The 18,144-nt window shown below is 33.7% G+C and overlaps 1 protein-coding gene across 1 annotated transcript in view; it reads right to left on the bottom strand.

Moving 5' to 3' along the window:
* LOC139868113 (uncharacterized) overlaps positions 1 to 18,144 on the bottom strand; it is a 148,952-nt gene that overhangs the window by 69,829 nt on the left and 60,979 nt on the right. The gene's annotated exons all lie outside the window — the stretch shown is intronic.

Here is an 18,144-nt window from a genome sequence, read left to right as displayed (position 1 = left end):
CGTAATACGGGGAAAGCACAGGTTGTAAAGGCGTAAAAAAAAGACAAACAGCATAAAAGTTTAAGTTATGAAAACCAAATAGAAATTTTACAGTAAGGTTGGCTACAGAAAAGTTAGGTTATGGAGAAGAGAAATTTAAGGGTCAGGGAAAACAAATTACATTTTTGGAATCCTTGCAACTTCCTCATCGATTGTATACCGATTTCATCAATTTTGGGTAACTTTATAAAATCACTAGATTTCTTGTTCTTGATGTTTTTGACTTATAAAAGTGTTAGTTAGTGTCTGTGGCTCAAGTCTAACATGAATATATGATTTGTATGTTCGATTTCGTTGTTTTGAGTAACTAGCATGAACTTATCAAATGGGTGTGTTTAATCTTGGATTTTGGATGATTAAATGTTGTTAGATGTTAAAAGTTCATGTATTAAATGTGTTACTAGCATCATTAGCTTCAATTTGATGTGTAGGTTGATTGAGAAAACTTCATAAACATGATTATTGATTTTGTGATTTTGGGTTAAGGTTTGATGAACTTTAAAATGAACTTTTGATTCCTTGAATGACATGAGATGTTGTTAGTAAGTGTTTAGTTGTATTGTATGTTTAATTACCTTCGAAACAGCATATCATACATGTAAATTGGTTGCCCAAATCATGAAATGCATTTTTAGAACTTGAACCTTTGATTATGAACATTTAACGATCATTCGACGAGGTTTTTGTTGTGGTAAATGATGAACTTGTTTGATGAATGTCGAAATACCTTTCCAATGATATAAGATACTTGTTTTGAATGTTTACGGTTCATGAGTTATGCTTGTTTGAAGTTTGGTCCGTGCACTTGATAAAACTCAGAAACAGCATTTCCCAGGTACAGGAGCGACGCTCCTGAACTAAGAGCGCCGCTCCTGGTAGGCATTTTTGTGGAGTTTTTCATCAGACATCAGGAGCGCCGCTCCTGAAAACAAGAGCGCCGCTTCTGGTCCTCAAGAGCGCCGCTCCTGGTTTTGGTGCGTCGCTCCTGTGCTGAAAACGTAGACCAACTTATTTTTTGTTTTCACAAATTCATCCCCGCTTACTCGCAACTCCGATTAACATGAAACTTGGCCAACATGTTTATATATGATTACTAATTGAAGAAAAATTGTCGGATACCTGACCCGACCCCGTTGACTTTGACTTTGACCAAGTTTGACTTTTAGTCAAACTTAACCAAATACTTGTTTAAACCGTTCCAATCTTCTTGTATACTTGATTCTTGCATGAAACTTGCCAACTTGATTCACATGCTATATAATCGAGTCGTAATGACCCATAGGACTAATTGAACATCTTTGACCAATCGTGTTTACCGTTATTGACACGACCTACTTGTTTAGGTCAAGACTAGCATCCGTTCTTGCACACGTTACTTAGTGAAGTACCTTATTTTACTCGTGCACTCAAGGTGAGATCATAGTCCCACCTTTTCAACAACTTTTACGCTTTAAACTATGGGATGAGAAACATATACGTATCATACTTTTATACTTTGAACACAAGTACGAAATCAAACATTCCACGTGCGAGTTTGAACAAAAAGCCTCAATTCAATTATCATTAGTTACACTTGCAGGGTGTAAATGTGAACTTATATTATGTGATCACATGGGCTTGACGAGCCTCATTCGGACGGTTCGCTACCGTTAGCGGATGAAATATATTTTCGAGTATAGTGTATGTTCTAACACTACGTAACAGGGTACAAAACAGTTAAGTCTTGATAATTGGGTGCTCGTGATATAAACAATAACTTTGGACTGCAAACTATTTGGATAATCAACTATATTAAATCTTGTGGTTCAAATATAACGTTTACTAATACACCTATGATTTCACCAACGTTTTTCGTTGACAGTTTTCTATATGTTTTCTCAGGTCCTTGAACGCTATGTGATACATGCTTCCGCACTCTTTTTGATACTTGCTTGGATGTCGAGTATACATGCATATATGGGCGTCTGTTGACTTACTTTACTTTGTGTCGCATAGGTTTCATTTGTACTTTAAACGTTATAATGTAAATAGTCGTTGAACTACTTTTGTAAACTTGAAACATCCTTACATTTGAAATGAATGCGACATATTTTGGGTCAAACGTTGTTTTAAAGACATATGACCACGTAACGGGACCTAAGTAGATGGCGCCGTCAATGACGATTTTGTTGGGTCGCTACACTGTACATCCTACCTCCAAGTAAAATCCTAAGAAAACTCTTATCGTCTAACCTATCTACATTCTTATTTAAGGCTACGGTACTCATTAGCTCAACACACCACTCCTTATATACAGGCCTACGAGTGGTAAATAAACGTTCCCAATCAGTAAAAGAAGAGCTGTCATACCTTTGGATTAGATGCTGCCTAACTGGGTTAGCCAGGTGAACCCTTTCCAAAGGCTCCCCATCTATTACCCTTGGTACTTCTACATTTTTGGTCCAAAGCTTAAATTTGTTACTTTGGTACGTCGGGTAATCTCTCCAACTTCTATCAAACCTTAGATTGGGGTGTAACTCCTGTTCATGAATTCTCGAGTGTTCTATTACATGGTGAACGGGAAATACTACGTAGGCGGTAAAAAATTGTGGCTCCGGCTCATAGTATGGCATGTGTTGATCATAATGTTGTTGTTATTGTTCCTGTTGTTACTCCGGTTCGTGATATTGCATCTCTAGCTGTGTTTCCGGATCAGGTTCTTGTTCAGGTCGTCTAGACGATGATGCACCGTCCGTATCTGTATTTCTATGCAAAACACATTAAACACAAAATTTGTGCATCCAAATATGCATTAGTGTTAGCAAAATAACAAATTAAAACAATTACAATAACATGTTTAATCCATATTAAACTTATACTCATTTTCATATTTTTATCAATTCTACAATTTTTCAAATAAGCACATATGAAAATGCATACAAAGTTCATAAGCATTCAACTCAAATAACATGTCAAAATAATCATTACTAGCAATTAAACAAGTTTCAAATGGCATTTATATCAAAATAATCAAGTTCGTTAATTTTAGACTTAAAAAGTCCACTTTGATGCTCAAATATCATGTTTAGGATCAAAGTTTTGATCATTTAGCTACCTAAACATGTCACACTACTTAATTTAGCAATAATCCATAACAAAAATCGTCCATAACCTGTTTATATCAAAAAGCCCCAAATTGCTCAAGAACACAAACCCTAGATTTCTAAAAATTTTGAAGTTTAAGGCTTCAAATCATAACAAATAGCATCAATCTAGGTTATACAAGCATAATATACTAACAATTTAACTCTAATTACACTAGAAATTATCAAAATTAAATTAGGTAAACTTTAGCTCAAGAACACTAATAATATGAATTAAAGAGTTTAGGAGTGAATTTTGATATCTTCTTCCTTCCAATTCCAAGAAAAGGCATGTTTAGAGTGATTTGTAGCACGAAATTTCGAGTGATTTGATGAAAAATTGAAGATTTTTGAGAGGGATTTGAGAGTATTTGCGTGTTTGTGTGTGTATAAGTGGAGACAGATGCAGTCGACTGGGGTTTTTTTTATTCTGTCCAGCTTTTCTAACCCATACGACCGCATGAGTTTATAGTGTAGACCCCATGCGATCGCATGGGGTGTAGGTTTTATTTTTTATTATTTTTTTTATTTTTTTTAAATAAATAAAAAACTTCAACTAATAAAACAATTAATTAATTTATTTTAAAATTTTGTTTCTTTTTAGACTGGGGTCGTTTCGGTAAGTTTACCTAGTTCGTCCCTCGACAAAATTTTAAAATTTGTCATTTTTAAAGCGATTGTTTTAAAAGCAAAGATTTTTGGGTTTTTTAATGTTTTTGGCATACTTTAAATCAATAAGATTAAAAATAATGATAGCAAAATTTCTCGTCCCACCCTCGGGTAAAGCAATTTCGGTTCATCGACCTAGTCTTCAACTTACGACGAATTTTTGAAATCAATTTTTTAACTTAATGAAATAAAGTAAATTTTTGTTTTTAAATTCACACCAAACTTAAATTTAAAATGCATAAGATTTCATATAAATATTATTAATATTTATATATATTAATTTTACAAACTTATATTAAAAATATTAGATTTTTTTAAATATTTACAAACTTAAATATATTGATTTTAAAAATTTACAATATTAATTTTAAAAACATGGTAAAAATAAAATTAAAATCTTTTTGGTCTTTTATCCCACTTTAATCAATCAAATATTACCAAAAATATACGTCCCTCATTTGGGTAAAGTAATTTCGGCTATTTTACCTAGTTTTACTCCTGACGAATTTTTAAAATATTTTGGATTGATTGATTAAAGATATTTATACCTTATGAATAAACGGAAAATTTCGCAGTGATGAATTAAATTTTTGTATGATATCAATAATTTCGGTTTCGCATTCCTAATTTTATTGAATATCAATTTAATACTTTATAGCGAACGATTCAGTGTTTATTATCAAAAGGTTAAAAGCAATAAATAAAAACTGTACATACCTACCTGTGAGATAGAATTCTCAAAGACCTGCTTTAGTTGACTCATAGGAGAGTCGTGTGATTTGGTTTTCCATAGCTACATAGGCGTGGCCTCAATTTTTCAATAACTTTTCTTCTAAACATATGAACGGTCCTTCTCTGCATAGAGTAACAAATTCGGTATTTGAATATATTTGATTGTTTGAATATTTACCTTCGTGTGACCATTTTCCGCATTTATGACATCTTTCAAGGTGTCGTGCTCTTCTTTTTGTTGCGGATTTTGATTTTCCTTTCTTATGATGATCTTTCCTGAGTTCTTTTCTCACTTCGTCCATTTTTCCTCTTATGAATTATACCACTTCACTCGGGAGTGTGTCATTATTACGTTTAGTAATCAAAGCGTGTAGTAGTAGACCATGGTTCAAATCAAAGGAATTCTTCATCTTGTAAAACCTAAAAAAAATAAAAATTCAGAATGGAGGGAGAAGACTAGTTCTTTAGGGTCTGCTAGGGAAAGACCATTCGGATTCCATTCTCGAGAACTACACGAAAATAGAAAAATCTAACTCTAGACAGAAATTCATATTATCCTTTAAAACATTTGAATCTCCCCACATTTAGCTAGCTGAGGTATCGAAATTGTGATTAACTTCATTATTAACTTCAATTGGAACATCAACAACTTGCATATCTCTGACTTTTGCTTCAAGCCATTTGTTGATTTCCTCTGTAACATTCAAAAATTCAATTAACATCACCTTTTCTTTAGGCGACAAATTGGATACTAATCGGTTACATAACTTAAAGTGCCCCTTAATCCTAACATCTTGAATCTGTTTATAAAGTTTCTTCGTTAAACTGTTGAAAACGGGTTCATCTAATTTCATATCAATAACGAGGTTCTTTGTTATCGGGTTATCATTAGGTGTTTCTTCATCTTTCCCACACATAGGCATTTTTATGGGTTCAACAGTTTTGGTTGGTGGAGATCTAAACTTTTGGTTCACAAAGGTAACCGATTTGTCACCATCCCTAAGTATCATTCTACCTTCTCTTACATCAATGAATGCTTCGGTGGTTGCTAAAAATGGGCGACCTAAAATTAGAGGAATATCAAGGTCTTTCTCCATATTAATAACTATGAAGTTTGTAAAAAAGGTCAAACTTCCCACTTTAACAAGTAAATTCTTGGCTATTCCAACCGGGTATTTAATGGTTTGGTCAAATAATTGAACACATATGCTGGTTGGTCTTAATTTACCCATACCTAATCTTTTGTATAAGGAAAGAGGCATAACATTTGCACTTGCTCCTAAATCCGTGAGTCCATTATACATAGCACCATCATTAAGCAAGCAAGAAATGATAAATTCACCTAGGTCTCCTACTTTAGTAAGTAGAGTTGGTTTGTTAACCTATTTCGGGTGATCTTTTCTTGGTTCTTTCACTTCTACTTGAACTTCTTGTTCACATTTTTCTTCATTTCTTGGAATGGGAGGTTTGTATAGGAATTCTTCTTCATCACTCCAATTTGAAGCTTCCCCGTCTTCCAATTTTGGTTTTTCATATGTTGTTGATAACATATTTATGTTTTCATTCGGAGGGTTTTCTTGGGTGGTGAAATTATGATTGACTTCATTGTCAACTTTCATTGGACCGTGTATGTAATGTTTAACTCTGTGACCATTAACTTTAAATTCAATCCCATTTGAATTTATCAACTCTATTGTTCCATATGGAAAAACTCTTTTGACTATGAATGGTCCAGACCATCTTGATTTCAATTTTCCAGGAAATAGCTTGAATCGTGAATTGAAAAGAAGAACTATATCTCCTTCTTTAAATTCTTTTGAACTTCTGATTCTTTTATCATGTCATTTCTTCGTTCTTTCTTTATAGATTAACGAATTTTCATATGCTTCATGTCTTAATTCTTCTAATTCATTTAATTGACTTAACCGTAGACGTCCGGCTTCATGCAAATCAAGATTACATGTCTTCAAAGCCCAAAATGCTTTGTGCTCAATTTCTACTTTCCGTAAACGAGTTTAAAAGGTGTGGTTCCAATTGGAGTTTTGTAGGCTGTTCTAAAAGCCCAGAGTGCATCCTCCAATTTCATGGACCATTCCTTCGGATTTGATCCTACGGTTTTTTCTAGAATACGTTTTAATGCTCGGTTGGTATTTTCAACTTGTCCACTTGTTTGTGGATGATAAGCGGTTGAGATTTTATGAGTTACTTCATATCTTTTGAGAACTTTCTCAAGTTGATTATTACAAAAATGAGTACCTCGATTACTTATTAAAGCTTTCGGTGTTCCGAACCTAGCAAAAAGACATTTTAAAAAGTTGACTACAACTCGTGTATCGTTAGTTGGGAGAACTTGTGCTTCCGCCCATTTAGATACATAATCAATGGCAACGAGAATGTAGAGATTATTATGAGATTTTGGAAATGGATCCTTAAAGTCAATACCCCAAATGTCAAATACTTCACATACTTGAATGACATTTTGTGATATTTTATCACGCTGACTTATTTTTCCTTCCCTTTGACAAGCATCACAGGATTTACAAAGAAGGTGTGCGTCTTTGAAAATTGCAGGCTAATAAAATCCAGCATCGTAGACTTTCCTTGCTGTGAGTTTAGGCCCATAATGCCCTCCTGTTGTTTCTGTGTGACAATGGTTTAAGATTTGACTAGCTTCATCTCCGAATACACATCGACATAATTTTCCATCGGGACAACTTTTAAATAAATGTGGATCTTCCCAAAAATTGTGTTTTATATCACTAAAGAAATTCTTTCATTTTTGGTACGACAACCCTTTTTCAAGGAATCCACATACTAAGTAGTTTACAAAGTCTGCACACCATGGAATTTCATTATAATCGATCATCAAAAGACATTCATCAGGAAAGTTGTCTTGTATAGTCGATTCATTTAGAACTTCTAATTCGGGATTTTCAAGACGAGAAAGATGATCAGCGGCGAGATTTTCTGCTCCTTTTTTGTCTCGGATCTCAATATCGAACTCTTGTAAGAGTAAGATCCAACAGATTAATCGTGGTTTGGCATCTTGTTTTGAAAATAGGTATCTAAGAGCAGAATGGTCGGTATAGACCACCGTTTTAGCTAGAACGAGATATGAACGAAATTTGTCAAAAGCAAAGACAATAGCAAGGAGTTCTTTTTCAGTAGTTGTGTAATTCGTTTGTGCTCCTTATAACGTCTTACTAGCGTAATAAATAGGTTGAAATCATTTTTTAATCCTTTGTCCTAAAACGGCTCCCATTGCAAAATCACTTGCATCGCACATGAGTTCAAATGGTAAATTTCAATTTGGAGTTATCATGATCGGCGCATTAGTGAGTTTTTCTTAAAGAATATTAAAAGATTTTATGCATTCATCCGAAAAGATGAATGGAGCATCCTTTTCTAGGAGTTTATTCATAGGAGTGGCAATTTTAGAAAAATCTTTTATGAAACATCGGTAAAAACTGGTATGCCCTAGAAAACTCTTAACTCCTCTAACATTGGTGGGATGTGGAAGTTTAGCAATTACATCTACTTTAGCTCTATCCACTTCAATTCCTTCCTTTGAAATTTTATGACCAAGAACGATGCCTTCTTTAACCATGAAATGGCATTTCTCCCAATTAAGAACTAGATTTGATTGCTCGCATCTAATAAGCATTCATTCAAGATTAACTAGACATGATTCAAATGTATCACCGAAGACTGAAAAGTCATCCATGAAAACTTCCATGCATTCTTCTATCATGTCGTGAAAAATCGCCATCATGCACCTTTGAAAGGTTGCAGGGGCGTTGCAAAGACCAAATGACATGCGTTTGTAAGTAAAAGTACCATAAGGGCACGTGAATGTGGTTTTTTCTTGGTCCTCGGGTGCGATTGGAATTTGAAAGTATCCGAAGAAACCGTCAAGAAAATAATAGTAACTATTCCCGGCTATCCTTTCCAACATTTGATTAATGAAAGGTAAGGGAAAGTGATCTTTTCTGGTGGAGCCATTTAATTTTCTATAATCAATACAGACACACCATCCTTTTACAGTCCTAGTAGGAATAAGCTCATCTTTTTCATTTGTGATGACAGTCATGCCACCCTTCTTAGGTACGCATTGAACTGGGCTTACCCATGGACTATCAGAGATTGGATAAATTAAACCAACATCTAGCAGTTTAATAATTTCTTTCTTAACAACATCTTGCATATTAGGATTTAGCCTTCGTTGGCGTTGCACATAGGTTTTATGACCTTCTTCGATAAGAATTTTATGTGTGCAATACGAAGGACTTATGCCTTTAATGTCATGAATTTTCCATGCAATAGCTGGTTTATGAGCTTTTAGCACAGAAATGAGTTGAGATTTTTCATTTTCCATAAGAGAAGACGATATTATTACAGGTAATTTAGATTCACCATGTAAATAAGCGTATTCCAAATGGTCTAGAAGTGGCTTTAACTCTAATGTCGGTGGTTCTTCTATCGATGATTTGTATCGATATCTGTCTTCTTCTTTTAGCATTTGAAGTTCTTCTGTTGTTGGTTCGTAATCATTAGCCATAAGTGTAGATAATATTTCAGCTTCATCAATTGGTTGAGTTCCTTCTCCTAAAGAACATTCTCCTGTTCCTTGTAATTCTGGAAATTCTTCTAACAATTCTGCATGTGAATCTATAGTTTGAATATAATAACATGTATCATCTGCAGATTGTGGTTGTTGCATAGCTCTATCAACAGAATAGGTAACACTCTCGTCCTCTATACTTAGGGTCAGTTTCTTACCGAACACGTCTATTATTGCTTTAGTCGTGTTTAAGAATGGTCTTCCTAGTATGAGAGGAACTCGATAATCTTCTTCCATGTCCAGAATAACAAAATCTACTCGAAATACTAAAGTACCAACTTTAACTAGCATGTTCTCCATTATCCCTCTAGGATATTTTACTGATCGATCGGCTAGTTGTATGCTTATTCGTGTTGGTTTCAATTCTCCAAGGTCTAGTTTAGCGTATAGTGAATACGGCATTAAATTTATACTAGCATCTAAGTCTGCCAATGCTTCTATTGAACTAAGACTACCCAGAAAACATGGAATTGTGAAACTTCCTGGATCAGAGAGTTTTTCTGGTAGTTTATTCAACAGCACTGCAGAACAATTAGCATTCATTGTGACAGCCGAAAGTTCTTCCATTTTCTTTCTATTTGTGATTAGATCTTTCAGAAATTTAGCATATCTAGGCATTCCTGAAATCACATCAATGAAAGGAAGATTTACATTTATTTGTTTAAACATATCCAAAAATTTGGATTGCTCGGCTTCAAGTCTTTCTTTTCTCATTTTACTTGGGTAAGGAAGTGGTGGTTGGTATGGTTTAACATAAGGTTTAGCCTTAACTGTGTTATCTTCATTAACCTTTTCAACTACCGGTTCTAATTCCTTCTCTTGTTCAGGCTGTGGTGCCTGTGTAGTAGGAATAGAGTCATTAGAAATTACAGGCATTTCAGGTGATTTGAGTGTAATACCACTTCTTGTGGTAATGGCTTTAGCTGTTTCATTTTGGGAGTTAGTATTTGTATCGCTAGGTAGACTCCCTGGGTTTCTTTCTCCAATTAATATGGCTAGGTTACTCACTTCTTGTTCCAGATTTTGAATAGAAGCTTGTTGATTTCTAAATGCTTGAGCATTTTGTTCATTGGTTTGTTTCTGAGATGTGAAAAACTGAGTTTGAGATTCAACTAGCTTCGACATCATGTCTTCTAAATTTGGCTTTTTATCATCGATTTGTGGTGGTTTATTTTGAAAAATAGGTCTTTGCTGGTTGTAAGAATTGTTAGATACTTGTTGATTACTAGGACCTTGTTGGTTTGTTGTATGGAACATTTCGGTTATAATTCTGATTGTAGTTTGGTCTTGGCGATTGATAATAACTTTGATAATTATTTCCAGGCCTTTGGTTCATGTATGAAACATTCTCTCGTTGTTCCATTGCTTGTTCAATACTGAGACAATCTTTTGTCAAATGTGGTCCTCCACACTGCTCACAACTAATTCGTATAGCGTGAATATCTTTAGTCATCTTTTCCATTCGTCTCTCGAAAGTATCTAACTTTGCATAAATGGAATCAAAGTCATGGCTAGAATCGGCTCTAGCCGCTTTAGATGATCTAACGATGTCTTTTTCTTGATGCCACTCATGTGAGTGGGAAGCAGTGTTATCAATAATTTTGTAAGCTTCAGTTGCGGTTTTCTTCATAATGGAACCACCAGCTGCTATATCTATGTCTTTTCGTATAGTAATATCGCATCCTTGGTAGAATATTTGTACTATTTGATAAGTGTCTAAACCATGTTGAGGACATCCTCTCAACAACTTTCCAAATCTTGTCCACGCCTCATATAGAGTTTCATTTGGCTTTTGCGTGAACGTAACAATTTCTCCTTGAAGTCTCACAGCTTTAGATGTTGGAAAGAATTGTTTAAGAAATTTTTCAACTAAGACATCCCATGTATCAATCTCCCCTTCAGGTAACGATTCTAACCAATCTTTGGCTTCTCCCTTTAAAGTCCAGGGAAATAGCATGAGATAGATCTGTTCATCCTCAACTTCTCTGATTTTGAATAGAGTACAGATCATATTAAAGGTACGAAGATGTTCGTTTGGATCTTCCTTTGGCGCATCACTAAATTGGCATTGATTAGTTACCATGTGTAGGATTTGTCCTTTGATTTCATAATCTGGCGCATTAATGTCTGGTTGAGTAATGGCATGACCTTGGCCAGTGCGTTTAGCCCTCATTCGGTCTTCCATACTTAGAGGTTCCAGATTTTCCATGATTGAATTTGTTGAATCTGAATCACTAGAGGATTCTGACTTAATGGTTTCTTCCTCGACAATCTCTGGATGAGTAATTTGTGGTTCAGGAGGAATGATTAGTGGTTCAGGATCTCTGAATTGTCCCTGAATATCCTCCGGATTCTCAATTATGAGGTCGGGTTCAAAAAATGGATTATCGAAAATTTGAATTGGAGTACTTGGTCGACTAGATGACGATTCTAAAGAAAAATCAATGGCGACAATGTTGGCTAGATGTCTTGATCGAGTTACAGGTGGTGAACGTATGAAAGGTGGTGAACGTTTTGCTCGGTGCATTCATTGAATATCCTATTAGTTATAAAAGATAAAAATTATATAAGTTATCAAATTAATAGACTTTTCTGATTTTACCCACGTTTCGAATAGCCAATAGATGCAGCAGGTAGCCAGGACCCTTTACAACTCGCCACTAACAAATCCAACTATTACTACGAACCAGAAAATTTTGGATGTCTATCAATTTAACCGCTTAAAATAATTTTTTCGTCGAAATTTAAAGAAGATATAATCTATGTCCTAAAAACTAGAGCGTCGAAATGAAAAAGAAAAGCGCGTCGAAAAATAAGAGGTCAAAAAATAAGCGTCGAAAAATAAAAGTCAAAAAATAATAATAAGAAAGTAAAGCGTCGAAACTTAAAAGTCTAAAAACTAAATATTAAAAATTTGCGTCTAAAGGTATTAAAGCTTAAAGGAATTCTATATCTAAAACGGCAATAACTTAATAGGCACTAAAATTTATTTAAAACTAAAGCGATAAGTAACGTCGTAAAATTCTAAAGCGTCTAAATCTTATTCTAAAGAAAAAGTACTTAAGGAATTTTACGGCAAAGCTTAAAAATATAGAAATATAAATTAACTACGGCAAAATACTAAGTTACGAACTAATTACGAACGATAAATATTACAAATTAAATGTTTAAAAAAATACAATTTATAAAAATACTAAAAAAATGATAAAATTACAATTTTATAAAAATATTATTTTTATATTATTATTTTATAAAAGTATTAATTTTATAAATAATAAAACTAATTTGAAACTTAAAAATACAAATTAAATAAAACTAAAAACTAATTATATTAAATATAACCAAAATTAGGTTAATAATAATAATAATAATTAAATTCTTGGCTATTCCAACCGGGTGTTTAATGGTTTGGTCAAATAATTGAACACATATGCTGGTTGGTCTTAATTTACCCATACCTAATCTTTTGTATAAGAAAAGAGGCATAACATTTGCACTTGCTCCTAAATCTGCGAGTCCATTATACATAGCACCATCATTAAGCAAGCAAGAAATGATAAATTCACCTAGGTCTCCTACTTTAGTAAGTAGAGTTGGTTTGTTAACCTATTTCGGGTGATCTTTTCTTGGTTCTTTCACTTCTACTTGAACTTCTTGTTCACATTTTTCTTCGTTTCTTGGAATGGGAGGTTTGTATAGGAATTCTTCTTCATCACTCTAATTTGAAGCTTCCCCGTCTTCCAATTTTGGTTTTTCATATGTTGTTGATAACATATTTATGTTTTCATTCGGAGGGTTTTCTTGGGTGGTGAAATTATGATTGACTTCATTGTTAACTTTTATTGGACCGTGTATGTAATGTTTAACTCTGTGACCATTAACTTTAATTTCAATCCCATTTGAATTTATCAACTCTATTGTTCCATATAGAAAAACTCTTTTGACTATGAATGGTCCAGACCATCTTGATTTCAATTTTCCAGGAAATAGCTTGAATCGTGAATCGAAAAGAAGAACTCTATCTCCTTCTTTAAATTCTTTTGAACTTCTGATTCTTTTATCATGTCATTTCTTCGTTTTTTCTTTATAGATTAACGAATTTTCATATGCTTCATGTCTTAATTCTTCTAATTCGTTTAATTGACTTAACCGTAGACGTCCGGCTTCATGCAAATCAAGATTACATGTCTTCAAAGCCCAAAATGCTTTGTGCTCAATTTCTACTTTCCGTAAACGAGTTTAAAAGGTGTGGTTCCAATTGGAGTTTTGTAGGCTGTTCTAAAAGCCCAGAGTGCATCCTCCAATTTCATGGACCATTCCTTCGGATTTGATCCTACGATTTTTTCTAGAATACGTTTTAATGCTCGGTTGGTATTTTCAACTTGTCCACTTGTTTATGGATGATAAGCGGTTGAGATTTTATGAGTTACTCCATATCTTTTGAGAACTTTCTCAAGTTGATTATTACAAAAATGAGTACCTCGATCACTTATTAAAGCTTTCGGTGTTCCGAACCTAGCAAAAAGATGTTTTAAAAAGTTGACTACAACTCGTGTATCGTTAGTTGGGAGAGCTTGTGCTTCCGCCCATTTAGATACATAATCAATGGCAACGAGAATGTAGAGATTATTATGAGAATTTGGAAATGGATCCATAAAGTCAATACCCCAAATGTCAAATACTTCACATACTTGAATAACATTTTGTGGCATTTTATCACGCTGACTTATTTTTCCTTCCCTTTGACAAGCATCACAGGATTTACAAAGAAGGTGTGCGTCTTTGAAAATTGCAAGCCAATAAAATCCAGCATCGTAGACTGATAGTTATGCGAGGTATATATAAAATAGCTTTATATTTTAGCAGGAAATACTATTAAATACGATACAATTTTACACAAGATATTTATTTATTTAGAGAATGGATATACTTAAACCTTGCTACAACACTTATAAGTAGTGTACCTAATCGTACAGTAGTGTAGTTTTTAGTAAGTCTGGTTCGTTCCACAGGGAAAATCTTTAAACAAAGCTTAACGCTATATTAGTTTACTTTTATAAAAATACAAATATATATATATAAGTAATATTATTATTATAAAGGGGGGGTTTTTACCGTTTAATGACCGGTTTGTCGATTTTAAAACTTTAGTCGCAGTTAAAACCAAATGTAAAATAATAAATAAATACAAGACTTAATTTAAAGCGTAAAGTAAATAACGATAATGAAATTGCGAATAATAAAAGTGCGATAAAATAAACTTGCGATAATTAAAAAGTACGATAATTAAAAGTGCAATTAAATACAATAACAATAAAAATGCGATAATTAGAAGTGCAATTAAATATAAAATAAAGGAAATTAAATATGAAATAAAAGAATTATGCTTATTTAAACTTCCGTAACCATGATGTTTGACGTGTTGATTTTAGTTTTATGCCCATGGGTTAATTGTCCTTTGTCCTGGATTATTTAATATGTCCATCTGGTTTTTGTCCATAACAGTCCATCAGTCATAAATATAAAGTGCGAGTGTCCTCGTCAAATTATCCTTATACCCGAAGTTAAATATTCCAACTATTTGGGGACTTAAACTGTAACAAGATTTTAATACTTTGTTTAATAATTACACCAGGATGTCGACTGAGTGTAACCCAAGGTTTTAATATTTTGTTATCAATTATACCAAGTGTCCTTGTACATAATTTCACCCCTGTTTTAATTATTCTAGTGGCTATTAATCCATTCCCGTGTCCGGTTAAATGAACGATTATTCGTACACATAAATACCCCGCCCATCGTGTCCGATCGAGTGTATATGGTAATTTATAGGGACGCCCAATTGTAAATCTTTATATTAACATTAACAAACTATCATTTAGTTAAACAAATATAAAGCCCATTAATAGCCCATAGTCTAATTTCCACAAGTGTCGTTCTTTTGTCCAAACCCCAATTATGGTACAAAGCCCAATTACCCAATTTTAGTAATTAGCCCAACATCATGATTACTTCGGATTAAATAAGCATAATAATAACTTAGCTACGAAACATTAAATTAAAAAGGTTGAACATAACTTACAATGATTAAAAATAGCGTAGCGTTACACGGACAGAATTTCGACTTACACCCTTACAACATTCGCTAACATACCCTTATTATTAGGATTAAAATTAAAATTAAAATTAATATATAAATTATAAATATAAATATTACGTTTAGATAGATGGATGGATATATATGTTGGTTTTTTTACGATCAGAATGCGCGAGCTTTATAGGCAGTTTCTAAATTTGGGGCTCCGCGACTCGCGGAATTTTTGCTCTTCAAACTCCGCGAGTCGCGGAGTTTCAAATTCCAGCTCACTCCAAATTGGATCTTAGTCTGCCGACGGTTTATTATATAATATAATATATATATATATAATTTATATAATTAATTATATATTATATTATATTTATATACATAGTTAACTTGTAATTTTTAGTCCGTTGCGTCGAGCGTTGAGAGTTGACTCTGGTCCCGGTTCCGAATTTTCGAACGTCCTTGCGTACTATTTTATATCTCGTACTTTGCGTTTTGAATCTTGTACTCTTGTAATTTCGAGACGTTTCTTATCAATAATTGGAACCTCTTTGATTGTATTTTGTACTTTTGAGCTTTTTGGTCGTTTGCGTCTTCAATTCGTCGAATCTGTCTTTTGTCTTTACCTTTTATTATTTAAACGAATATCACTTGTAAATAGAACAATTGCAACTAAAAGCTTGTCTTTCTTGAGGAATAATGCTATGAAATATATGTTCGTTTTTAGCATTATCATAGACTTTCCTTGCTGTGAGTTGAGGCCCATAATGCCCTCCTGTTGGTTCTATGTGACAATGGTTTAAGATTTGACTAGCTTCATCTCCGAATACACATCGACGTATTTTTCCATCGGGACAACTTTTAAATAAATGTGGATCTTCCCAAAAATAGTGTTTTATATCACTAAAGAAATTCTTTCATTTTTGGTACGACAACCCTTTTTCAAGGAATCCACATACTAAGTAGTTTACATAGTCTGCACACCATGGAATTTCATTATAATCGATCATCAAAAGACATTCATCAGGAAAGTTGTCTTGTATAGCCGATTCATTTAGAACTTCTAATTCGGGATTTTCAAGACGAGAAAGATGATCAGCGGCGAGATTTTCTGCTCCTTTTTTGTCTTGGATCTCAATATCGAACTCTTGTAAGAGTAAGATCCAACAGATTAATCGTGGTTTGGCATCTTGTTTTGAAAATAGGTATCTAAGAGCAGAATGGTCGGTATAGACCACCGTTTTAGCTAGAACGAGATATGAACGAAATTTGTCAAAAGCAAAGACAATAGCAAGGAGTTATTTTTCAGTAGTTGTGTAATTCGTTTGTGCTCCTTATAACGTCTTACTAGCGTAATAAATAGGTTGAAATCGTTTTTCAATCCTTTGTCCTAAAACGGCTCCCATTGCAAAATCACTTGCATCGCACATGAGTTCAAATGGTAAATTTCAATTTGGAGTTATCATGATCGGCGCATTAGTGAGTTTTTCTTAAAGAATATTAAAAGATTTTATGCATTCATCCGAAAAGATGAATGGAGCATCCTTTTCTAGGAGTTTATTCATAGGAGTGGCAATTTTAGAAAAATCTTTTATGAAACATCGGTAAAAAATGGCATGCCCTAGAAAACTCTTAACTCCTCTAACATTGGTGGGATGTGGAAGTTTAGCAATTACATCTACTTTAGCTCTATCCACTTCAATTCCTTCCTTTGAAATTTTATGACCAAGAACGATGCCTTCTTTAACCATGAAATGGCATTTCTCCCAATTAAGAACTAGATTTGATTGCTCGCATCTAATAAGCATTCATTCAAGATTAACTAGACATGATTCAAATGTATCACCGAAGACTGAAAAGTCATCCATGAAAACTTCCATGCATTCTTCTATCATGTCGTGAAAAATCGCCATCATGCACCTTTGAAATATATGTTGGTTTTTAGCATTATCAAATATTCCCACACTTGAGCGTTGCTTGTCCTCAAGCAATATCATCTTGAAATACTAGAATCACTTCTTTATTCTTCACACTTTGTACTTCAGTGATTTCTATACGGTGGTATAAACAATGGTAGTAACGATATGGTTTACAGTCCCACATGACTATAAAAATTTAGATCTATTAAGGAAATTGGATCTTTATGAAAACATTTGATCTTTTGAAAATTAAATCTAGTTTTTACCCTAGATAAGTTTTCCGGAATAACCCTTCACCGGTGTTTGCAAAATATTTTTGTGGGTTTGGTGGGTTTCAGATTTGGAAATTTTAGCTCAAAACTTATGGTTTTGTGTCACCCACTTGCTAACCTTGTATTTGGAAAGCAACACGTCCAGTTTACTTGTCCCGTATATTACCTTTCGGTAAACTACCGTCCGGTTGTAAAGGAAAGTGTTGAACAAGCAACTGTTAAGGCAATGTCCCCTGACATGCTTTTAATTATGGTCTATAACGTGTCGGACGCAATTACTATCCTTGGTAGGAGCAATAGTAAAGCTCACCCTTATGATTTTTCGGTCTGGCACAAGGTCCTGTCTTTAACCATGCTATGCAACCACCGTTCTTACGGTTGACACCCGATTTGGTTCAGATGACCTAATGAATTTCAGGTGAATTCCTAGGATTTTACGTTCAATGGTAATGAACGCATTGAAAATAGGTTTTTAGAAAATAAATCGGTTTGTAATTTTGATCAAAATATTTTCTCGTTCAGGCTCGAGTTTAGATATCATTGAATTCCATGAGTTTGTAATTCTCAATCTTTAAGGTCAATCTCAAGGATTGAGTAATATCAGGCTTAAAAGCTGATTTTTGATCTTTTAAGGAGATTATCCTTTCTGGGGATTTGATTCATTAGTCTTATCCAGCTAATTTGC

Source organism: Rutidosis leptorrhynchoides, chromosome 9, assembly GCF_046630445.1.
Source record: "Rutidosis leptorrhynchoides isolate AG116_Rl617_1_P2 chromosome 9, CSIRO_AGI_Rlap_v1, whole genome shotgun sequence".
Classification (NCBI taxonomy): Eukaryota; Viridiplantae; Streptophyta; class Magnoliopsida; order Asterales; family Asteraceae; genus Rutidosis; species Rutidosis leptorrhynchoides.
Note: the sequence above shows the minus strand (reverse complement) of the source record. Positions and strands in the feature narration are given on the sequence as shown.